At 37.3% G+C, this 24,842-nt stretch overlaps 1 long non-coding RNA gene across 1 annotated transcript in view; it reads left to right on the forward strand.

Annotated features, from left to right (window-relative positions):
* Positions 1–541: 541 nt before the first annotated feature.
* LOC129480350 (uncharacterized) overlaps positions 542–24,842 on the forward strand; it is a 65,433-nt gene continuing 41,132 nt past the window's right edge. The window contains exon 1 of the long non-coding RNA XR_008657004.2: positions 542–653. This is a non-coding gene — a long non-coding RNA (uncharacterized lncRNA). The remainder of the gene's footprint in view (positions 654–24,842) is intronic.

Consider the following 24,842-nt stretch of genomic DNA (forward strand, 5'->3'; position numbering starts at 1 on the left):
CAGGGGGAGGGACAATGATCGGGATATAAACCCAGGCATTCGAGCTGGCAATGGCTACCCTCTTTGGGTCCCCTCCGTTTGTATGGGAGCTCTGTTTTCACTCTATAAAATCTTGGAACTGAACTCTCTTCTGGTCAGCGTTTGTTACGGCTCCAGCTGAGCTTTCGCTTGCTGTTCACCACTGCTGTTTGCCGCTGTCGCAGACCCGTTGCTGACTTACATCCCTCTCGATCCGGCAGGGTGTCCACTGTGCTCCTGACCCAGCAAGGTGCCCATTGCCGCTCTCTATCAGGCTAGAGGCTTGCCATTGTTCCCGCACGGGTAAGTGCCCTGGTTCATCCTAACTGAGCTGAACACTAGTCACTGGGTTCCACGGTTCTCTTCTGTGACCCACGGCTTCTAATAGAGCTATAACACTCATCACGTGGCCCAAGATTCCATTCCTTGGAATCCGTGAGGCCAAGAACCCCAGGTCAGAGGACACGAGGCTTGCTGCCATCTTGGAAGCAGCCCACCACCATCTTGGGAGCTCTGGGAGCAAGGACCCCCTGGTAACAGTATGAGCTCGAAAATGAACATCACACAGCACAGATTTGGAGTCTAGAAGTAAACTGGGAAAAGTATATGAGGAAATTCAATAATACCTTACCAAGGTATTTTTTATTTCACATTGGTGTTAAAATTGCTTAAGATAATGATAATTCAAATTTATTGACTCAATTATACAATCTATTTTCTTCCTATTGCCAGATTATTCTTATGCCTTATTAAATTATGAGCAAATGTGATTAACAGTATGTTCAAACCTTGGTCAGACTAAAACTTAATTTCAGTAACCCCAAATATTTCAAATATAAAACTGTAAAGTGAGCCGTAATTTTGTTTGTTCAGTTTTGTATACATGTTTAGTGTTCATAGTAAAGATCCAATAAATTTTAAAGAGTTAAAATTAATTTGAATCCACTCTATTAAATTTTAAAATAGTCTTTTCATTTGGAAAAGTACTCAGAGAAATATTTTTGTGAACTTTATATGACTGCATATGAATTACTTCTGAGATGAAACTTCTTCCTTTTGAAGAGTATAAATTCTTTTCTGAACTAGACATTTAAATACAGGAATGTAAAATGATCCTTCCTCTTGACATCTGTTTAATGTGCTTACAAATAATCAAACTATTGTATTTTAGAAAGTGTTATCTCAAAACTTCCAAAAATGTAAATGGATGAGTCATTTTAACTGTGAATTGAATAGTACAGTTGCATCTCTTTGCAAGCACATGCCCTACTAATAAGGCATATGGGTACCAGAGTGTCCAGAGAAATCAGAGTGAAATTTCAACAGCACCAGGCAAGAACTAAAACAGATTAATGCATTCAGACTAATGGTAGAGAAGACCCTGGTGACCACCATTGCAGCTGACGTATATGAAAGCTTTTAAAATTTCATTTCTTGTTAGTTTGATTTCTCTACATTAAAAAGGATGTGCTGGGAGGCAGTTTAAAATAAAAAGGTTCATTTATCTCCCTCTGGGCTAGAAAGTTACAGTTACCCGATTTTACCTCTTAAAGAAAGGAAAGTGAGAAAAATTGATTGATGGTGGATCAGGCTCAAGGAATCTTAGAAATGTATCTAAAATTGACTTGTTCCAGATCTTCTCACAGATGAAACAGACTGACACTTTGCCTTTCACTAAAAACCTTCAGGAATTGAGCTCTAAAACAATACAACTACACTAAGATGTGATTAGCTGATTAGATCTTAATGAGTTATTTTTTCACATTGAGCTCACATTATGGTCAGAAATACTTCTTCCTCAGGGAACTAATATCAGATGCTAGAATGATAAATAAATTTGCCCATTTTTAAAATTTTCTCCTTTCTATAGGTTTTCGGGAAACAGGTGGTATTTGGTCACATGTGTAAGTTTTTTGGTGGTGATTTGTGAGATTTTGGTGCATCCTTCACCTGAGCAGTGTACATTGAACCAAATTTATAGTCTTTTGTTTTTCTTGTCCCTTAAATTATCTTCTATATAAACCTGTAGCCAAAATTGGGAAGGTGAGACGTGAATGTTCTAGCTCCTTCATCTATTTCCACAGTATTTTACTGGAATATTTTCTTCCACTTATCTCTAAGATATACAGCACTGCCACATCCAGAAATATTTTATCCCATGAAAACTGCTTTCTTTCCATAATTTCAAATATTCTTTAGCCTCCTTCTATCCTGAATCTTGCCAAATATCTCCTAATGCTTTCAAATCCAAATTCCCCAAAGGTATTTGATGGGGAAAAGATCACTACTTAAAGATTTGCAAATGTATTAAATAGCATTATCTATAAATATGATTTTAGGACAAAATAGAAAGAAAACATGATTTTAATCTAAGAAAAATAATGGGCCTGGTGCAGTGGCTCACGCCTGTAATCCCAGCACTTTGGGAGGCCGAGGTGGGGACAGAGTGAGACTTTGTCAAAAAAAAGGAAAAAAACTCTTATAGCAAAAGCAAAGTGTGTGTGTGTGTGTGTGTGTGTGTGTGTATTTGGAAGACGAAAGAGACAGTTGACACAGTTTTACTACCCAAATATGCAAACCTATTTTATTGAATCAAGAAATATAAAGTCCTCCTAAAAGGAAATAATTTAACGTGGGTCTTATCTAAGCTCCATTTTTTTTTCTTTTTGGTCTCTGATAGCAAGAGCATTGGAATCTTATCTAATATTTCATAGATGTCTCAGAGTTACTTGAGCAACAATAGTTTTTAAAATCAAGATCTAAGCTTTAATGAGCAAAATGTTATGAAAAAATAAAATATAAATCTTCTTGTGGTTTATGGGAAATAGGTTACGATAAACATTACAAAACCTTTTTCTTTATTATTTTTAGAAACAATCTTACAAAATCTTTCAAGTATAATATAAATAATTTTTTCTAAACTATTTGAGAGTAAGTTGTAGACATGATGCTCCATCACACTCAACAAACAAGAATATGCTATCTAACCACAGCAAAAACATGAAGACCAGGCAATTAACATAGAAACATTACCATTATCTATTCCTGCTAATCCTCAGGTCCTCAAATTTCACCATTTGTCTACTGATGTCCATTTTAGCAAAAGAATCAAGTTCAGAGTCACATGTTATTCCAATCTCCTTTTATCTGAAACAGTTCCTCAACCTTTCCTTGGCTATCATGACCTTGACAATCTTGAGGGTTTCAGGTGGGTACAATTAGAGTGCCATTTAGTTTTGTTTTGTCTATTGTTTCCTTATGATTGATTCAGGTTATTTATCTTTAGCAGAAATATCATAGATGTTTCCATGTTCATGTGGTGGCTCACACCTGTAACCCCAGCACTTTGGGAGGCTGAGGCGGGCAGATCACCTGAGGTCAGGAGTTTGAGACCAGCCTTGCCAACATGGCAAAACCCCGTCTCTACTAAAAATACAAAAATTAGCTGGGTGTGGTGGTGCATGCCTGTAGTCCTGGCTACTTGGGAGGCTGAGGCAGGAGAATGGCTTGAACCCGGAAGGTGGAAAGTTGCAATGAGCCAAGGTTGTGCCACTGCACTCCAGCCTGGGTGACAGAGTGAGACTGTCTCTCTCTCTCTATATATATATATATATATTTTTTTTTTTTCTTTTTAAAGACATATATATATATATGTCTTTATGGTAGAACAACTTATTTTCTTTTGGGTATATACACAGTAATGGGATTGCTAGGTCAAATGGTAGTTCTGCTTTAAGTCCTTTGAAAAATCTCCAGACTGCTTTCCACAGTGGCTGAACTAATTTACATTCCCACCAGCAGTGTATAAGCCTTTCCTTTTCTCCTCAACTTCACCCAGCATCTGTTCTTTTTTGACTGTTTAGTATTAGCCATTCTGACTGGTTTGAATGGTGTCTCATTGTGGTTTTGATTTGCGTTTCCCTAATGATTAGTGATATTGAATATTTTTTCATAAACTTGTTGGCCACGTGATGTCTTCTTTTGAGAAGTGTCTGTTCCTGTCCTTTGCCCATTTTTAAATGGGGTTGTTTGTTTTCCGCTTGTTGAGTTCCTTATAGCTTCTGAATATTAGATCTTTGTCAGATGCATAGATTACAAATATTTTCTCCCTTTCTGTAGGTTATCTGTTTACTCTGTTGATACTTTCTTTTGCTGTGCAAAAGCTGGTTGCTTTAATTAGGTCTCACTGCTCCATCTTTGTTTTGGTTGCAGCTGCTTTAGAAGTCTTCATCATCAGTCTTTGCCAAGCTGAGATGTCCAGAATGGTATAGCCTAGATATTCTTCTAGAATCTTTTTCATTTTAGGTTTTACTTTTAAATCTTTAATCCACCTTGAGTTGCTTTTTGGTTTTTGTGTAAAGTAAGGGCTCAGTTTTCAATATTCTCCATATGGCTAACCAGCTATCCCAGCAGCATTTATTGAACAGGGAGTTCTTTCCCCATTGCTTGTTTTTGGTGATGCTGTCAAATATCAGATGGTTGTAGGTGTGCAGCTTTATTTCTGGGTAATCTAATCTGTTCCATTGGTCTCTGTCTGTTTTTGTACCAGTACTGTGCTGTTTTAGTTACTATAGTCTAGTAGTATAGGGTGAAGTTGGGTTGTGTGATGCCTCCAGCTTTGTTCTTTTGGCTTAGGATTGCTTTGGCTATTCAGGCTGTTTTTTGGTTCCAAATGAATTTTAGAATGACTTTTTTCTAATTATGTGAAAAAATGTCATAGGAAGTTTGATAGAAATAGCATGGAATCTGTAAATAGCTTTGAGGAGTACGGCCAGTTTAACAATATTGATTCTTCCTATCCATGAATATGGAATTTTTTTGAGTTGTTTGTGTTTTCTTTGATTTTTTTCAGCAGTGCTTTGTGATTCTCATTGTAGAGGTCTTTCACCTCCCTAGTTAGCTGTATACAGAGGCATTTTAAGGCATTGAAGGTACATACTTCAAAATAGTAAGAGCCATCTACAACAAACCCATAGCCATCATCATACTGAATGGGCAAAAGCTAGAAGCATTCCCCTTGAGAACCATAACAAGACAATGATGCCCACTCACACCACTCCTATTCAACATAATACTGGAAGTCCTAGCCAGAGCAATCAGAAAAAAGAAAGAAAGAAAAGGTATCCAAATAGGAAGCGAGGAAGTCAAAATATCTGTCTTCACAGGCAATATAATACTATACTAGAAAACCCCATAGTCTGTGCCCAAGGGCTCCTAGATCTGATAAACAATTTCAGCAAAGTTTCAGGATACAAAATCAATGTGCAAAAATCAGTAACGTTTTTATCCACCAATAACGTCCAAGCTGAGAGCAAAATTAAACATTCAATCCCATTCACAATAGCCACCAAAGAATAAAACACTTTTTAATGTGAAACTAAAAAAAAGATTATAGCTACAGGTATAAGGTAAATAAGCAATTAAAATGATAAGATCATATTAGGCCAAACTCTAGTTATATATTTGAGATTGTTAATATGATTGATGATATTTTGAAAAATTACTACAAAAATTGATCTCCTTAAAGCAGAATTGATTATACCATTTCTAAAGAAAATTGAGAAAGTTACAAATACTATCAACATGTCTTCCATATATTCTCTAAAGGTGTCATGAATATATATATATATATACACATAGTTTCCAACATCCATAAAATTCTGTAAGCTAAATAAAATCTTAATTTAGAGAAACTTTCTATATTTTATTTCTAAATTTCTATATCCAATACTAAAATTCCCCCAAAGATAATAGTTGGGAAAAATATACGTACCACTACTTAAATATTTGCAACTGTATTAAATAGCATGCCCATACATATAATTTTAGCCTTAATTACAAACTAGCAGAAAAGCATGATTTCATTCTGAGGAAAATAATGTATGTTTGTTGCCTGTATGTATGTGTGTGTTTGTGTGACTCAAGCTGAAATAAGCCCTAATGACTCCATCATTAACTCAGAGAGCTAAGCAGACTGGGGGAAGAAATTGGGGAAATAGAAATAAGGGAAAGTCCAGAGCTCCCTATCATTTGATTGAACTGAGTTTCCATTGGCAGAACAGTGTTCTTGATAGGGCCACATATATCAGAATATCAAGTAGCACAATAATAGAGGCTTGCATAGATTCAAAGCCCTAGCAGACACTTTAGTTCCAATAATTTGATAGTCAATTAAAAATAATAATTTACTATTGTGTGAAATATTATAATGGAGACTAGTGCAGTTATCTAAATCATCTCAATTACTGTTCATTATATAATTTAATGCAAGACAGCTGGGCACAGTGGCAAGTGCCTGTAATCCCAGCTACTTGAGAGCCAGAGGTGGGAGGATTGCTTGAGATCAGTAGTTTAAGAGCGACCTGGGCAGCACAATGAGACCCCATCTCTGAAAACAAAAGTAAAAGTGAATTAGCTGGGCATGGTGGAGTGTCTGTAGTCCCAGCTACTCAGGAAGCTGAGGCAGAAGGATTGCTTGAGCCCAGGAGTTTAAGGCTGCAGTGAGCTATAGTCATACCACTGTGCTCCAGCCTGTGTGAAAGAGCAAGACCTCAAGTACAAATAATAAATAAAAACAATAATAGTAATTTGGCCGGGCGCGGTGGCTCACGCTTGTAATCCCAGCACTTTGGGAGGCCGAGGCGGGCGGATCACGAGGTCAGGAGATCGAGACCACGGTGAAACCCTGTCTCTACTAAAAATACAAAAAAATTAGCCGGGCGTGGTGGCGGGCGCCTGTAGTCCCAGCTACTCGGAGAGGCTGAGGCAGGAGAATGGCGTGAACCCAGGAGGCGGAGCTTGCAGTGAGCCGAGATTGTGCCACTGCACTCCAGCCTGGGCGACAGAGCGAGACTCCGTCTCAAAAAAAAAAAAAAAAAAAATAGTAATTTAATGTAAGAAAAACGGTAATTTGTTCTTTATAAGAATGGGAAATTAGGCAAGCATTGATGTAAGTCAGTGGATAACATTCTGCTCTGTTGCTTAAACAAAGGATTTCTAGTGTTGAAGAGCAGAATGGTAAGAAAGATAAGGAAAAACTGAAGATAGCAAAATCTGAGACCTCTAAGAAAATGACAAATTATTCTAAAAATATGTGTTTGTGTAGATTTCGTATCTGCATTTAAATGTATTGAACATTTTAGATGTTTATTCCTGAAATTGAAGCTTAAAGATTCCGTGCCATGGTGGTAACAATTTTCCGGGTTTTTCTATAATATTTCTTGTTGCTTTATTAATTTGAATAATTTCTTTGCAATGGTGACTTGAAACCTCTGTTGCTTCATTCACATGAAGCAAAGACTTCCCTGCAGTCTATCATCTTTTGACCTGCTTATAATGGATATTAATATCCTAAAATTTCTAACATTCATGCAGTCTATCCTGTCATTTTTTCCTTTATGACAGGTTTTCTGTCTTGCTTAAAAATGACTCATAAATTTTGAGGCTGCTGCTCGTATTTTTGTTTCTATATTTAGCACCTTAATCTCTTTGGAAATCATAGTTGATAAAACAAGCTTTAGTTTTCTAAGTGGAAAGCCTGTTAAGCAAACATTATTAATTTAAAAAACAATCTTAACCACTGCATTGAAATATCCCTTTAATATATGTCATATTCCCCATATTCTTAGATATGTTCTGAGATCATGTAAGTTATCTTTTTAATTTTTTATTTATCCTATAAAATAATTTTAATTATAGCAGATTAATGTCTTTTTATTATATTGAATCACAAGCTCTTGATCCTAGAATTCTATTATAAAGTTATATTGAAGTATCTCACCTTTATTCTGCCATAAAATCTTACAAAACATTTTAATGCCTTCCAATATGGAATTCTGATTTATTTTGAATTAAATAAATATTTACAATAAATTTTGCAATGTGCAAAAACAAAAAGTTAAGTTTTAAAATTCTGGAACATTATAAGCCTCTCCATTATTTAACTTAAAACATTATTTTTCATTATTATTTTTTATTTTTGAGACAGAGTCTCACTCTGTCACCCAGGCTGGAGTGCAGTGGCACCATCTCAGCTCACTACAACCTCCACCTCTCAGTTTCAAGCGATTCTCCTGCTTCAGCCTCCCTTGAGTAGCTGGGATTACAGGCACCCGCCACCACTCTCCAGTTAATTTTTGTGTTTTTAGTAGAAATGGGGTTCCACCATATTGGCCCCAAACTCTTGACCTCAGATGATCCACCCACCTCGACCTCCCAAAGTGCTGGGATTGCAGGCATGAGCCACCACTCCCGGCAAAACATTTTTAACATAACTCTTTAGAAAGAATGAATTTAGGTATCCAAAAATTAGCTAAGCATGCCAATTTGTGTGAGAAACACATCAGATGTTAATTGTTTGGGATATTTAACATTTGAATAGGAATTAATTGTACTAAATTTTATGTATCAATTGAAATGTCAGACTTTCATGATGAATGCTTAAAACTAAAGGCACAAGTGAAAAGTCAGATTCCAATTCAAATGTGAACATGAATAGAAGTCTGCAGTTTGTTTTCATTATATATTTAAAACCTAATTGATTAGTTCTCATATTCTTTGACAGTGAGATTGAATGAATTAAATTATGGTCAATGTTATCAATGAATGCATTCATCTTAACCTTTTTTTTTAAGTCAATTACCACTACAAGCACTATTCTTTTCTCTTTTTTTTTCTATATCCAAATTTGAATTAAAAGTGTACAGAGTCAAATGTACTTAGTGTTAAATGGTAGAAAGATAACAAGTATGAAAAAGTACAGATCATAAAAGTAGCAATTAATATAGAACCCAGCACTCTAGTATTTGACATTTAAGCATCTCTCTCAAGACTTCATCATGAACAATTTATAGCCTTAACTACAAATGAAATGTCATAAATAATTGGTCATGTACCTTTGACATTTCATCTCAGATTTGGTGAATCAATTTGTAATCTGGAACATTTGAAGCCAATATTCAGGGTCTGAAATCTCAAGGGTAGTTATTTTTAATTATTTTATGGAATGCATATATTTTGCTCATTTCTTTAAATCTAATAAAACAAACCTTGACTAGAGAAAAAGAACATAAGTTGTAATGAAGACACCTGCCAAACATCCTAAAGGAAAAACTATTAACAATATTAATAATTATAGAGGTCATTTAATTTTTCTATAAGTGAATTAAACTTATATGTCATATTGTACTTCCAAGGCTTAGGGGGAAAAGCTTTGCATACTCCTGAAGAATTTTCATTCCCTATAGAATATTAATTTCCACTTACGGTTCAGTTCCAAGTTACAGTGAGATAGTGTTGTCTCTTCTAAACTTTGGTATCCATTAACTCTCTTTTGTGACTGTCCTTAAATAGGCCAAGTAAACTTAGCTGAAGAAGGAAGCAAAGATATTAACAATGCACCAAAGCATCTTGCTGAGTCAAAGTCCAAGGGGATAAAAGTCTCAAGTTAGGACTCTGGAAAAATTGGAATCAAGGAATGGATCACTATCAGAATTCCCTTTCCAACTTCCTACTTTCTGTCTCTCCGAACATTTAACTCACTGTACTTTCATGTAGTCAATCATATTTGTTTATTTCTAGCACCCAAATCAGAATATGATAGTCAAGAGTGTACACGTTTACATTTCATTACTTAAAAATAGGTAAGAAGTTGAGTTGAAATTTTAATGGGATCCAAACTAAGGAGCCTTCCTAACCAGACTGAGAAGGATTCTGATTGGCTCGACTGAAGAATGCTGGCACTTCAACCAATTTCATAAGGAAGGAGGCAGCTGTGGGGACATATTTCCCAAAACAATAGTGGAGGTGATTCTCTGAAAATGAGATGGAGGACAAATGAAGCTAGGAACAAAAAATAAGAAAGAGTGGGTAATATATTTTCTTTTCTTTTTCATTCCTTTTCTATTCTAGGAATAAACTGTCCTATGATTTAAGATTGTCAATTTTACAAATCCAAGGAGGAACCATTATTAGAGAGGATATATGAAAAGAAAACAAACAAAAACCTCTTTGATATGCCTAAATAATTTTCTGGTAAATTGAGCTGCTTTTCTCTCAAGTTTAAGAAACAGCTTTTAGAGTTACAGAGAGTGGCTGGAAATCAATAGCTCAGAGACCTTGCTAAATGAAATCAGGAAAATGAAAACCTCAAAAGGGTCAAAAGTGAACATTGTTGACCTTAAGTGGACAATGCATCTGTATTTTCTAACCACATCAAATTTATTCACCTACATATTACTATTTTACCACGTTGTTTATGACCACAAAGCATGCAACCTGGATCTTGCTCCATAATTCATCACTGTCCTGCTAGCTCTTTGATACTTCCTGGCAAGTTTAAATATGTATTTAGTCTAGTTTTTCAGTTTTACTCAATGAGAAAGAGTAAGAGAGAGTTAGCAAGAGAACAAGAAAGTGAAAGAGAGAGAGAGAGACTGTGTGTGTGCACGCAAAACCACCTTTGCAAAATTATGACAGTAAGAGAAATCTGACATGCTTGGCTCCATCTTATTTCTGACCTCCAAGCTGTTCTTGGTCATTCCTGGGTTTGGCCATGCTAGCTTTGGGAGGAATTTAGTTCATAGTTTAACTTGAAAGCAAGGGTGATAATAGTCCCTTCCTAAAATGAGCTCCCTCTTTGCTCAGGAACGAAAAACTGCCTTTGTAAGATTAATGAAAGGCCATAAGAATAGGATTATGGGAGAGGCCTGAATTCTGCTAAATAGTTTCTATAATCCAGAGGATTCTATAATCCTCTGCTTCTCAGGAGTTATCTAGCTAGAGGTCACAAGACTTGTGACTTTCTCAATTGTTTCTACTGATAACATCACTATTGTAGAATCTAAGATTTCTTTTTTGTTGTTGTTGTTTTGAGATATTTTTCAGACTGACCCCGCCTGCACCCATGACTCATGACCCAACTTGTCCTGTGGTCCTACCCAGAAGTGGACTCAGTGCAGAGGACCACTTTCCACAACCCTATGATTTCATCCCCAACCAATCAACACCACCCATTCCTAGCCCCCTACCCACCAAAATGTTCATAAAATCCCTCAGCTCTGAACCTGTGCAGAGGCAGATTTCAGTAATAACTCCTTCTCCCACATGGCCAGTTTCCTGTCAATCAAACTCTTTCTCTACTGCAATGCCATGATCTCAGTTAATTGATTTTGCCTGTGCAGCAAACAACCTATCAGGTGACTACAAGAGCAGAATCTCCTACTCTACCATCATCAAATGCTACTCGTCAATTGGTTTTAGTGCTCACCGTGATTTATACCATAATTCACCTAGCAATTATAAAATGACTCATATAACATTTAGTATTTGAAACTTTAAAGAACCTAGTAAGACACCAACTATATGTCTCTATCAATGTGGCTGAAAGAAAAGAGCAAGCTGTATTGTGGGAGAAGTGTGCCCTTTCACTGCTCACACAGCTTGGGGATGCCGGTTTTAAAATCTCTAGAGTTGGTACGGCTGAAATACCATTTATAGTCTCTCTTCCTGTCTTTCACACAGGCTACCTATATCCTTTTACACCACTGTCTTCCTTTCTCTTTTTCACTTCCTTGCTTATTTTTGAAGAAATCATTAGGTTAATCTCCAATTTTACCTAAATGAGAGTAGCTGTCATCTTGAGTAGGCCAGAAAATAATATTGTCTTCTTTCGTGTGTCCTACCAAATGTAATGCCTTTAGCGTCTGCTTTGAGGTTTGACAGAAAAATAAAATTAAAATAAAATAAAAAACACACACAAGAGTCCCCCTTCCAAACTCTCTGAACTACAATGAAAGCTTGTCTCAGTCCAAATTCTGCCATACTCATAAACATGTAAGAGGCACAAAACATGGGGCCCCAGCTCTGGAGCCAGCTGGTTTGTGTGCAAATCCTGACTCAGTCATTTATTACACGTGTGACCTTTGGAAATTCACTAAGGCTCCCTGCGTCTTAGTTTTTTCAACTATGATTATCATGCCTACCTTGAGTTATGGTGAAGGCATATGAGTTGATATATGTGAAGCCTTTAGCACAATGCCTGGAAGACAGTGAACACTGAATAAATGCTGATCATTTCTGTAAGAGGTACTATAGTTTGGAGGCTAAGGACCCAAGCTCTGGAGTCGCTGTCGGGCCCTGAAGCCCAGTTCTGCCTCTCAGGTAGCTGTGTAGCCTTAGGCAAATTATTTAGTAGGTCAAACTCTTTTCAGATCCCAAATTTTTGTTTTTTGTAATCCTTAGCGATCAACAAGAACTGCAAGAGACTTTTCCACTATGTACATAAAGACAGAACTGGCCCACCAAGGACAACAAATATTCCTGTTCCCCTCCCTGTTATCTCATTATCCTTTACAGGAACCACAGATGAACAGACCCTTTTTCAAGATAGTGATTGCCTCCAATTATTTAAAATCCAAAGAACATTATTTACAATCAATTTAGGTTCTGGATCCTATCTTTCTCTCTAGTAATCATTTATTGCCTCCCAACAGAATTCTTCTTTGTCCTTCTCCCATAACTTGTTTTACAATGATCCAAGCGCCCATTCTTTCTGTAACCTCAAGATGATGTATAAGCTCCTGTACCTCATTAGGAAGTTGCGTCTTCATCCTGATGGCTCCTGTGTATACATGTTAAGTAAATTTGTATTCCTTTTCTTCTATTTTTTTAAAAAGTTCAAATAATATCCAAAAAGTTTGCCATCAAAGTTATACATTTTATAAATCCTTCCTTGTCTTTATTCCGCTGTTAAACTTCCTAAATTACCTTGGTTTTCTTCTCTGAAAGTTTTAGTTACTTTCCTTTATAGTTAAGGTTTTCAAATTTTGCAGTTACATACTTTGGTGGTGTAAGGTACATGGATGTGCTTTGGTCAAGCAATAGGCAGAGGCAGATATCCAGGCCTTCATGACTTATCAAGTTTGGCACGCAGGTGCACACCTCCACTTGTTATATAACCTGTGTGAGTTTATAATTGGCTCTGAGCCACTGTTGTTTGTAAAAGGTGTAATTGCCCTGCTAACGCTGTACAGGGGCTCTTGGGGCTCAGCTGGGCTCAACATGGCTTGACATGTTGGGCTCGCTGGTGCCCAGAGAGAGAGAGAGAGAACCAGAGCTGTCCATCTTGCAGATGGACATAGGGAAGCCACAGCATGGCTCATGCTGGTGCCCAGAGAGAGAAAGAGTTAAGCTGCTGACCCAGAAGGCAAGGGAGAGCTGGCCACGCAGCTGTAGGTGTGGGGGTGGCAGGAGCCGCAGAGCCAGAGCAAACGGCCAAGATAAAGGTGGACAATGTGAAAAGAGCTAATGAGAAAGCTGTTAATGAAAGCTGCTGCTAAATAAAAACCATATTCACCTGCCTACGGCCCTCCAAGTGTTCTTTCTGCCCATCCACCCACTCCCCTCAAACTTCAGCATAGGCTGGACCTGGACCCCGGGATCTAGCAGGTGGGTTTATTTTTCAGCCATTAACTGGGCTCTTCCAGTGAGGGGATTCCTATACCGAAACTCAAAAAATTTCTTCCTTTTGGTGGTAGGAAGAGTGGATAATTTCCAGACTTTTATTATGTAAACCAAGAATAAAATTCTAAGTGCCTCAAGCAACTGAATGGACCCCCCTCTTGGGCAAGAGGACCCAAAGAAACCTGAAAAACTAGTTCAGGCCATGACAGAAATGGAGGCCAGGCATATCTCATTAAACCCTCCTCTTTTAGCAGCTCAGGCACATCTGACCAGCACTACCATTGAAATAGAGCCTTCAGACTGACAAAACAGATTCTTTGTAGCAATAAGCTAGCAAATTTCAACCTGACTCCAGCAGAGCATCACATGACAGATAGCAGGCCCTGAAGGAAATCACAGTATTTACATCAAAATATATTTCTTTGACCTATTTTGGTATGACCCTGCACAGCTGTCTCTTGTGGGGGAACTTTGCATTCTGTTGAGAATCTCCTTCACTTACTAGCTCACTTGTGGAGAGACTGGCACCCTTTAAATATCTGAATAGGAAACATTTGCTCTAAATAGAAAACTTTGCTCCCCTAAGCTCTGAACCTTTAGGGAGGCAGATTTGAGTGATAGCTCCATCTCCCACATGGCCAGCTTCCTGTCAATTAAACTCTTTCTCTACCACAATGCCATGGTCTCAGTTAACTGATTTTGCCTGTGCAGTGGGCACAAAGAACCTATCAGGTGATTACAAGAGCAGAATCACCTACTCTACCATCATCAAACGCTACTTGTCAATTGGTCTTAGTGCTTATGATGATTCATATCATAATTCACATTGTAATACATAAAATGATTCATATAACATTTAGTACTTCAAACTTTAGTACTTGAAACTAAAAGTGGCAACCTGTGAGATTTCATCTATATAACAAAAATGTTGGTCTCTACAACCCCTTATCTTAACCCAGATACTACTTTCTATTGATTCCAGGTCTTTAGATAATAACTTAACTCTTTCAACCAATCAGAAAATCTTTGAATCCCCTTACAACCTGGAGGCCCCCACTTCAAGTTGTCCTGCCTTTCCAGACTGAGCTCACATGTATTGATTGATATCATATGTCTTCCTAAAACATATAAAACCAAACTGTAACCTCACGAAGTCAGTAGATCCAGACCATCCTGGCTAACATGGTGAAACCCCGTATCTACTAAAAATATAAAAATTAGCTGGCGTGGTGATGGGCACCTGTAGTCCCAGCTACTCGGGAGGCTGAGGCAGGAGAATGGTGTGAACCTGGGAGGTGGAGCTTGCAGTGAGCCGAGATTGCGCCACTGCACTCCAGCCTGGGCGACACAGCGAGACTCCATCTCAATAAAAAAAAAATATATATATATATATATATACACATATATATATATATATATACACACATATATATATATAAAACCTAACCACCTTGGGCATATGTTCTCAGGACCTCTTGAGACTTTGCCTTGGGCCTTGGTCATTCATATTTGGCTCAGAATAAACCTCTTTAAATATTTTACAGAGTTTGCTTTTATCAACAGCTGAATTAAAAAGTCACAAATCTATAAATTTGGAAAGAAGGGTTTTATTTCTAAAAGTGGGTATCATAGCCTGAAGGCAGGAAGAGGAGCCTCCAGCTGAAACTGAAAAGCAAGCGCTTCAAGGGAGGGGCAAAAGGAACAGGAATTTATGTTGAGCGAGGTAGCTAAGTTTACATATTCAACAGATTATAGGAGGTACTATGAATATTCACAGAGGGTGGCGTGCACATGCATAGTAGGCTAACATGTATGCAATATGCATCCCATGTTCACCTTGGGGACAGAGACTTAACATTTAAATGTATTACTATTAGGTCGTTTACTTGTAAAGCCCTCTGGGTGCAGTCTCTGTGCTCTGTGAGCTGACTGCCAGAACCACTTCCTGGCCAGTGCTCTCTTACAGGGAAGAAATACTGATCAGTTGTTGTGTCCAACCACAGAAAGGGAAAGGCAGGGTCAGTGCCCAACCAAGAAAGGCTGGTTGATATTCGTAGTGGAATCTTTTTCAAGGGGTTGGTTTCTGTTTAGCCCTTAGGTGAACAAACAAAACTAATAATGGCAGTTAGTGAGAGAGGAGTACAACGAGGCATATTCAACCCTTCCTCCTGTCGGGGCTGGAACTCAGTATTTTTTCTTGGCTAGGTGCGGTATCTAAGGGCTCCCCTTGGACAAAAGATGGTCTGTTCAGTTGATTGGGGGCTTAGAATTTTATTTTTATGTATCATATTTTATCTTTCTTGAACTCATTTTATTTAGATATTTGGCATCATTTATCAATACTGTGTCAGGTATACATATGTAACAAACCTGCACATTGTGCACATGTACCCTAAAACTTAAAGTATAATAATAAAATAAAATAAAATAAAAAAATACTGTTTGTCTCTTATCTTTCACATTTTCTCATTTCTCTGATTTTATTTGGTGTTTTGGGAACATTCTGTGGTTATGTTTTCTAAACTCCCTCACAATCTTTTATTTTAGACACTTATTTATAATTTTCTGGATCTTTGGTTTATTACATGATTTTTCTCTTCTATTTAAAAAATGGATGACATATGTCTTAAATTTCTCTGGGCATACACATTGGAATGTCTTTATGTATTTTGCTTTTGTTCTACATTCTTTTTTGTCACTTGTATTGCTTGTGTTCTGGGGCAATTTTTCATTGTGACGGCTTAAGATGTTGAGAGAATATTTTGTTCTCCATTCATGTCTAAGAATGAGGAAATAAAATGCTGCTTGGCAACTCTGGGTATGCTACTGTGCTCATGTCTTGTTAATCTTTGCATTAATGGAATCGGACTAGAAGCCAGGGTTAAGAGAAGGAAGGCCAAATGCCTTTGGGCATCACGTTCCCCTGGGACCTGCATATTCTCCTAGATGAACTCTTAAGATACCAGCTTGGGGGCTAATGCTGGGATATCATGTAGTGTGTGAATCTCAGAGACAGGAAGGTAAACTCTCTTATGAAAAGTTTCAGTTAATCCCTTTGAATTTAGCTCCATGTTTTATTTCTCCTCATACTTTGCATCCTTGAGTGTTTACATTCTAGATTTCCACAGGTAAAATCAGCTTCTTTCTGAGTTTCATCACACTTTAGAAACATTCTAAGCTACTTCTTTGACTGCCTGGCACAGTACTCACTACTTTTAAATCCAATTACCATGATCCAAAATTAAATTGAAATTGCTTATGTGGTCCTTTGCCTGATAGTTTTGTTCATCAGAAGTTTATAACTTTCAGTGGCTTCCTGTTATTTTATTGGCATTTTAAAAGAGAAAAACAACTGGTGGTGATCAATTCATTTTATTTACCCAGGCCATCTAAACTATGGGTAGGACATTTCCCTATGCCAGAGACTTTAGGACCTTTAAAAGGCTGACCAGACTATTTCCTATGCACTATAATAGTTGTTCCAGTATGAATCTTTTAAAAATTGCATCAATTATAAAAATATTTGCATTATTCCACCAAATGCAATAAAAAAATTGTGATTAAATGCATTTGACTTTCTTATATACTACTACTTCAAATAGCAAAGTAGGAATGAGATTTCTTAATGCCTACCTCATCTCCATCTTTTGTAAATATGAGATAGTATACATTTTTTTCAAAAGTTTTTAAGATAAATTAAACAATGCAAGGAAACATCCAGCTTAAGATTTAGTACACTGTAAGCCTCTAACCAATGTCTATTCTCTAGTCATCTATTACAATCCCAACTAGAGAAACAGATTTATATTTATTAAGACTTTGATATAAAGGTTTAGGTTTAACAGATGTCTGATAGCTGCAATTCTGAAATAGCCAACTGTCTCTAACTTCATCCAAATGTGAGATAAACTGAGAATAATTTAAACAGCCGGGGTGTTAGGATCCTTTGAGATAATATTGCACCTCACAGGCTGGTTTTACTGCCTTACTATATGCAGAGGTTCTCTACCAAGTGCATGAGTTTGATGCGACAGAATGTCCACACATGTCAGGCAAAGCAGATTTATTACTCAAGGATAGGCGGCACAGATAACCGGAAGCGTAGAACCCACGGTGAGCTGGTTTCCCGAGAAAGCTGCTGAGGGCATAGAGAGCCTCATTGCATGCTTCCCATGTTCCACCGCAGCTGAGGGACACTGAAAGCACTCCAGCCACTGTAAGGTGCCACCGGGCTCACTAAGTGCAAGCACCATAGAACATCTTATTCTAAGAAAATGAGGACACAGCCCAGGTTGTTCTGGACATTTCCTCCTCGTTTCCCCATGTTTCACTCTCAGTACATTCTGCCTGAGAAACGCAAGCAAGAGAGGGAAGATTTGGGTTAGCTAAGTACACCCAACTGGGGACTTTTCCTCCTGGGATATCATTAGAAAGCTGTGCACCCCACCCGACTGAAAATCTATTGGTCACTGTCTATAATGGAATTCATTGATTAAAAACAAGTCTTATCTTCAACACATTTTGCAATGTATTTTAAAATAATAAATCGGCAATACAGAATTTACACATGTATGCAGTGTGTAAAGACTATAATTACTTAGTAATATTATTTTCAAGTCTTCATATAAAAGAAAATAAAACTAGAAACTTTAATTCAAAAGTTGAATAATTAAATCTGTAATATACTTTTATTTGTTTTCTGTCTTTTATGAAGAATCAAAACAAGTTTTGGCTTGTTGTACTACTTGAATGAGAAAACATTATTAAAATGAGTACAATCATAAAACTGTTCTCAAAATTATAGAAATACAAGCAGGTAAAGAACATTATTCCAGAAGGCAGAAAATGGATATAGCAAGCAATAAGAGTTTTAATTACAAGTATATCTCTAAGAAGAGATCATGGATTATCGCCAAGAAACTAAAACAAATAAAATACATTGCACGCAATGAAATATCAATTTCTGATGTTTGCCTACTGCATAAGAAAGGTATTAGAATAAAAAACCTGATGTATATCACAAAAGAGAAATATTGTTTATTTATTGTTGTGTTTTCTTTATTTGTATTTTTTGTTTTAGTAATTTTATACTGTAGAAGTGCTTTTGAGGTTATCTTTTTTTTTCTTTACGAAGTGATTCAACTTATCTATTGCACAGCATGGTGAATATTAATAATAGAGTACGTTTCCAAATTGCTAAGAGAGTAAATTTCAAATGTTCTCACCACAAAAAAATGAAAAGTATTTGAGGGGATGAATATATTAATTAGCTTGATTTAATTATTTCATGTTGTAGTCATAAATCGTATTACTTTGTAATCCATCAATATATAAAAATATAAATTGTCAATGTGTAATAAAATTTTCTTAAAAAAGTTTTTAAACCTGTTTAAAATAATAAGTGATTAAACTTGTTTAAGCTCTATCCTCTTTCTCTTGATCCACCAACATCTCAGGAAAAGAGATTTAAAAGCTGTATATGAAAATAAAGCACAAAAAAGCAAAAGGAAATGCAAAATGAATAAATATAAAAACATGTTGATTGAAGAGAATTTTAAAAGAGAAAGAAAAATTCTAATTAATAGAATTATATAATAAAGCAGTGATGAGATAAATAAAATAACAAATAATTTATAAATCTATTCCTCTACTAAAATATCTTAATATCAATGAAGTTCCTACAGTGACCTAAAATATTTTTAAAAGTTTTTTTCTGATTCAAATTGAATGTACATATAAAATCCTTATCTAGGTGCAGTTATGTTTTTTAAATATAACAAAAATAATGTTTGTGCACAGAATTTAGTAAGATATATGCCATTCAAAACCAACAACAGACTCTGATGCATTATATGATTTCTATTTCTCTTAAGAAGTTAAACATTATAGGCTGGGCTCATGCCTGTAATACCAGCACTTTGGGAAGGCAAGGCTGGCAGATCACTTGAGTTTGAGACTAGCCTGGTCAACATAGCAGAACTCCTCCTCTACTAAAAATACACAAATTAGCTGGGCATGGTGGCACATGCCTGGAATCCCAGCTACTTGGGAGGCTCAGGCAGGAGGACTGCTTGAACCCAGGAGGCGTAGACAACTGTGAGCTGAGACGGTGCCACTGCATTCCAGCCTGGGTGACAGAGTGAAATTCTATCTCAAAAAAAGAAAAAGAAGAAAAATAAATAAGCATTGAAGACTCTTTTAAGTATTTAAAAACAGCCAATTCAAAGGGGCTGATGATTTCTAACTTCAGCCTCTGGGATTCCCTGTTCAGGTTGAGCTGTAGAAAGGATGCATGTATATTTTTTTGCCAACTGCTCTTCAAACGATAAGTGATGCCTTTTAATTACATTTTACATGGTAATTAATTTAAAATACCCATGCAAATTCTTCACCTTGGAATCCCTCTTCAGGCAGCGCCCAGATGCCCCAGGCTTTCAGCACTTTACTCCAGTTTCCAAAATATTCTTAAAGTACTTAAGATAATAGAGATTCTTGAAAATATTCCAAGCAGCTATAAAATAAAAATAGCCATTTGCAGAATGAACAATAAAAGAGCAACACATATGTTTACATTTTTGAAATAAAGTAATACTTTGCATTATAAACACATGCAAATAGAATATAAGGAAATAGTATAATTTTTGAGTTATCTGAATATTTAGCTATTTTACAGCAGCCTCAATACAAGAAAGCCATCATCCTCAGTAGATGCTTTGATTCCACAGGGCAGTAACTGTAATTTTCATTTTGGGCCAGAGAATTTTTTCTGAAGAAAGCATACTTTTATTTATTTACAATTTAAATAATTACATCATAATTTTACTTCTTACTTGTATTTTATTGCACATTTTAATCTGCTGCCATTTTGTTGACATTAATCTGAAAGAATGACAAGATTACCAAATCTGAATGCATTATATTGATCATGCGTCTCATCAGTTCACAAAGCAACTCAGGGTGAGGTCGGTGAGAGCAGCTTGCCTTGGTAGGGACAAGTACATTATCAGTGGCATTGCTGTAAGTCCTGACACATAGTAATAATAAGAGCAGATCAACTTTTAGTCTGTTTTATTATTGATGCTGAAGTCTCTGCAGGTAGTGCCTTCTCTTATTTTTTGCATCTAAGTTTCTCGGATTTTCTGCATCCTCACTGCCCTGCTGTCAGTGAAAACCAAACTATTTAATAATATTAATAATAAAGTTTGCACAAGTCAAAAGCAAGCTTTGACTTCACACTGAATCCAAAATGAGAGAAATCTTTTTCTCTAGGGAGAAAACATTTTCCCTGCAGAAGTCCATATGCACAAGATGCCGCCTCTAAGAAGTAACAGGAAAAGCTGGACATTCCATACCTCATATGAAAACTTGAAGTACGCTTCTGGAATGGAGACATTTAACACATTCGTATTTACTAGTGATCAAAATTAATGTTTACAGGGAGACTTAAAGATGGCTGACCAGAAGCACAGGACACTCCCCTCCTCCACAAAGAAGAAACAAGATAGCCAGTGTAGATAATCACACTTTGACTAGAGCAACTAAGAGAGAATGCTGGAGCTCAGCAGAGAAGTGACAGGAAACACCTACAGCTCTGAAGGAGGAGGTAAGGCAGAGGGCCTGGCCAGGAGCAGCTGGGAGCCCAAAGAGGCTTCCCAGTGAGAGAAAATGATAAGTGAGTGACCCCTGGTGGTTCACATTCCCACTCTTGCACACGGCCACAGCCGTCTGACCAGCAGAGCTCACCACTTAGGGACTGATGATTGCCCCACCCTGCCCACCATAGCCTGAGCCCTTGTGCATGACCTGCAGGCCTCAAGACTGACAGGCCCATGTGGCCTGGCACTGAGCTCTCTCCCTGTGCCCAAGCATACCACCCAGGACCCTGGAAATTTCCCCATTCTTGTTCACCATAGCCTATGCCCACAAACATCGGATAGGGGGGTAGGAGATGCCTAAGGACAGGACTGCCTAGTTTGGCACTCTTCCTCTGGTGCCCAAGCCTGCCACCTTGGGGATCTGGGAATTGATCAATGTTTTTGGACACCACAGTGCATGTGTATGCACCAGGGAATCTAGCAACACACCCAGAAAACCTTCTGGCAGTGGTCAAGCATGCTGTCAGGTCTGGGAACCTCTCTGGCCGGTCCACCACGACTGGCATCTGTGCACCCCTCTCAGGAGCCTGAGGACAGGCCCATCCAACCTGCTCCCACCACTGCTGCTAGCACCCACCTGCACAAGCTCTACCTGGAAGCCTGAGGACTGGCCTGTCCAGCTGGTTGCAGCCACCACTAACACCAGTGCATAGTGCCTGGGAGCCTGAGGCTTGTCCAGCTACTGACATTACACATGCCATGCACATTGCTTAGGGGCCTGAAGACTCACCCTCCTGCCCAGGTCACCGCTGCTGCTACCAGCACAAAAGCAAACTAACTGGAGGCCCAAAAATCAGCCTGCCTGAAACCAGTAACATCAGTTCCCATAGACACCACCCTGGGGACCCAAGGACAGGCAAACTCAGCCTAGTGATCCTAACACTGGGGCCCGAGGAGTGGCCCATGTGGCATCCTTATTCTCAGCAAAACCTCGCCATAGCCTCCACTAACAACTACAGCGTAAGCCACCGAGGAAATCACAAACACTACTGTTCCTGTTTACAGCTGAGAAACATCATATGGAGACTACACTACCTCATACACCCAGAACCAAAGCTAAAGTGCCCTACCCAACCAACAACATAGATAAAGCCACAGGAAAAAGTCTTCCCCTATGACAGTCAACCCTCAAAATTGGAAGAAGCAATGGTTATACCAGATGTACAGGTATCAATGTAAGGATGACAGAAATGTAAAAAAGCAAAGAAAGATGACACCTCCAAAGAAACAATAATTCTCCAGCAACAGATTCCAATGAAAAAGAAAATTATGAAATGGTGAAAAATGAATTTAAAATAATGATATTAAGGAAGCTCAGTGAGATATAAGAGAACACAGATAATACAAAGAAATCAGAAAAACAACTCAAGATATGGATAAGAAATTTCTCAAAGGAATAGACAGATAATCATGAAGAAGAATCAAACAGGTGTTCTGGAAAGGAAGAACTTAATGAATCAAATAAAAAAATACAATCAAGAGCTTCAACAATAGACTAAATCATGGAGAAGAAAGAATTTCAGAACTTGAAGACAGGTCTTTGGAAATAGCCCAGTCTGACAAAAAAGAAAAAAGAAAAGAAAGAAAATGAATAAAAAGAATGAAGAAAGCCTATGTGTTATACGGGACACCATAAAGTTAGAAAATATTACAAATTTGGGTGTTCCAGAAGATGAAGAGAAGACCAATGGCATAGAAAAGATATTTAACAAAATGGTAGCTGAAAACTTTTAAATCTAGCAAGAGATTTAGACATTCAGGTGCGGGAAACTCAGAGACCCCCAAATAGATACACCTTTGTTTTTTTTCCTGACATGTAATAGACAAAATGTCAAAATTAAAAACAGAGAGAATCCTAAAAAGAGTGAGAGAAAAGTGTCTAGTCACATATACGAAAACCCTTCTGTGGCTGAGCGCAGTGGCTCACACCTGTAATCCTAGCACTTTGGGAGGCCGAGACAGGCTGATCACGAGGTCAGGAGATCGAGACCATCCTGGCTAACATGGTGAAACCCCGTCTCTACTAAAAACACACACACACACACACACACAAAATTAGCTGGGCATGGTGGCGGGCGCCTGTAGTCCCAGCTACTCGGGAGGCTGAGGCAGGAGAATGGTGTGAACCCGAGAGGTGGAGCTTGCATTGAGCTGAGATCATGCCACTGCACTCCAGCCTGGGCAACAGAGCGAGGGGACTCCGTCTCAAAAAGAAAAAAAAAGAAAAGAAAAACCCTTCTGTGAGATAAGACATACTTCACCCCATTAAAAATATTTATATACTCAGAAAGAACCAAAATCACTTAAATATGGTATGATAAAGCTGAAATACATTTCCATATTGACAATGACTGTGCTCTGTACAATAATATCATAGTGACTTCCACTAAATATTTGGTTTTGGGTAGTACAAGTAAATATTTAAAAGTCCAAGTGATTAAAAAATTAAATGGCTAGTTTAGTTACACTTAATAATTTTTAAAAAGATATTGTCATTTCTTTCTTTCCATACTTCCACTAAGAATGTGTTTTATTCTCTTCCAATTACAAAAAAAAGTTCTTATGTAATGTTTTGAATTATATTTTAAAATGTCTGTCTGAAATGTCATAGTGTTTAAGGATCAAAAGCTTAGTGTTTGTGATCAAACTGCCCAATTCTGAATTCCAACTCTGCCATTCATTTACTGGGTAAACTTGAAAAATTGTTTCACCTTTTTTTGCTGTCTTCTTTAAAATGACAATAATATAAATAGTACTATTCATAGGACTGTTTTGAGTATTTAGTAAAATGTGTAAAATGTATGCATAGTGTCTGGTACATATTAGACATTCAATAAAGATTGCCCATTTTCATTGTCTCTCTTTCTTTCTCTCTCTCACTCTCTCTCTTTCTCTCTCTCACTCTCTCTCTTTCTCTCTCTGCCTTTCCCTTATGAGCTTTACCTTTGCTAACCCTTTCCCAGGAACAAGTGGCTAGTTGTTCACTTTAGTTCTGTTCTTTTTTATCCTACAAATTCAATATTATTTTGTTGTAATTATCTTAACATATCTTTGTTTAGATTTAACTTTATGTTTATCCATTTATTTGTTTTTTTTAATTTAAGATCATACTGCTGGGACTATTAACCTTCTTTCAAGAATTCATCTTTTAAAATTACATAACTGAAAGTTGATGACTAAAAATGCTCTCTGATCTGAGTTTAACTGAAGATGTTTGCTTCTTTTTGGCTTTCATTCTTGTAAGAAAGTCGTGTTCTGTATAAAATTCTAGGTTTCAAATTATTATTTTTTCATCAATTTCAGATGTCATTTTACTCTCTACAGGAATCCTTTGTTGTTTATAAGGAATCTAACATCAGTGTTACCTACACATGTCTTCTCTCTGTCAGCTTTCAAGGTCATTTTTAAATTTTTGATATTTTAGTCACCTTACTGGTACAATGTATTTATTTTCTACTGATGCATAACACATTACCACAAATTTACCAGCTTAAAACAATACAAATGTATTTGCTTCCAGTTTCAGTGGGTCAGAAGTCCAGGCACTGCATGACTGGGTTTTCTGCTCCAGGTCTAGTTAAAGTGACATCAAGATGTTATCCAGGCTGAGCTCCCATTTGAAGGCTCTGGGAAATATTCTGTTTCCAAATTTACTCAGGTTGTTGACAAAATTCAGTTCCTGGAAATTGTAATACTAAGGTACTTATT

Source organism: Symphalangus syndactylus, chromosome 4 (genome assembly GCF_028878055.3).
Source record: "Symphalangus syndactylus isolate Jambi chromosome 4, NHGRI_mSymSyn1-v2.1_pri, whole genome shotgun sequence".
Classification (NCBI taxonomy): Eukaryota; Metazoa; Chordata; class Mammalia; order Primates; family Hylobatidae; genus Symphalangus; species Symphalangus syndactylus.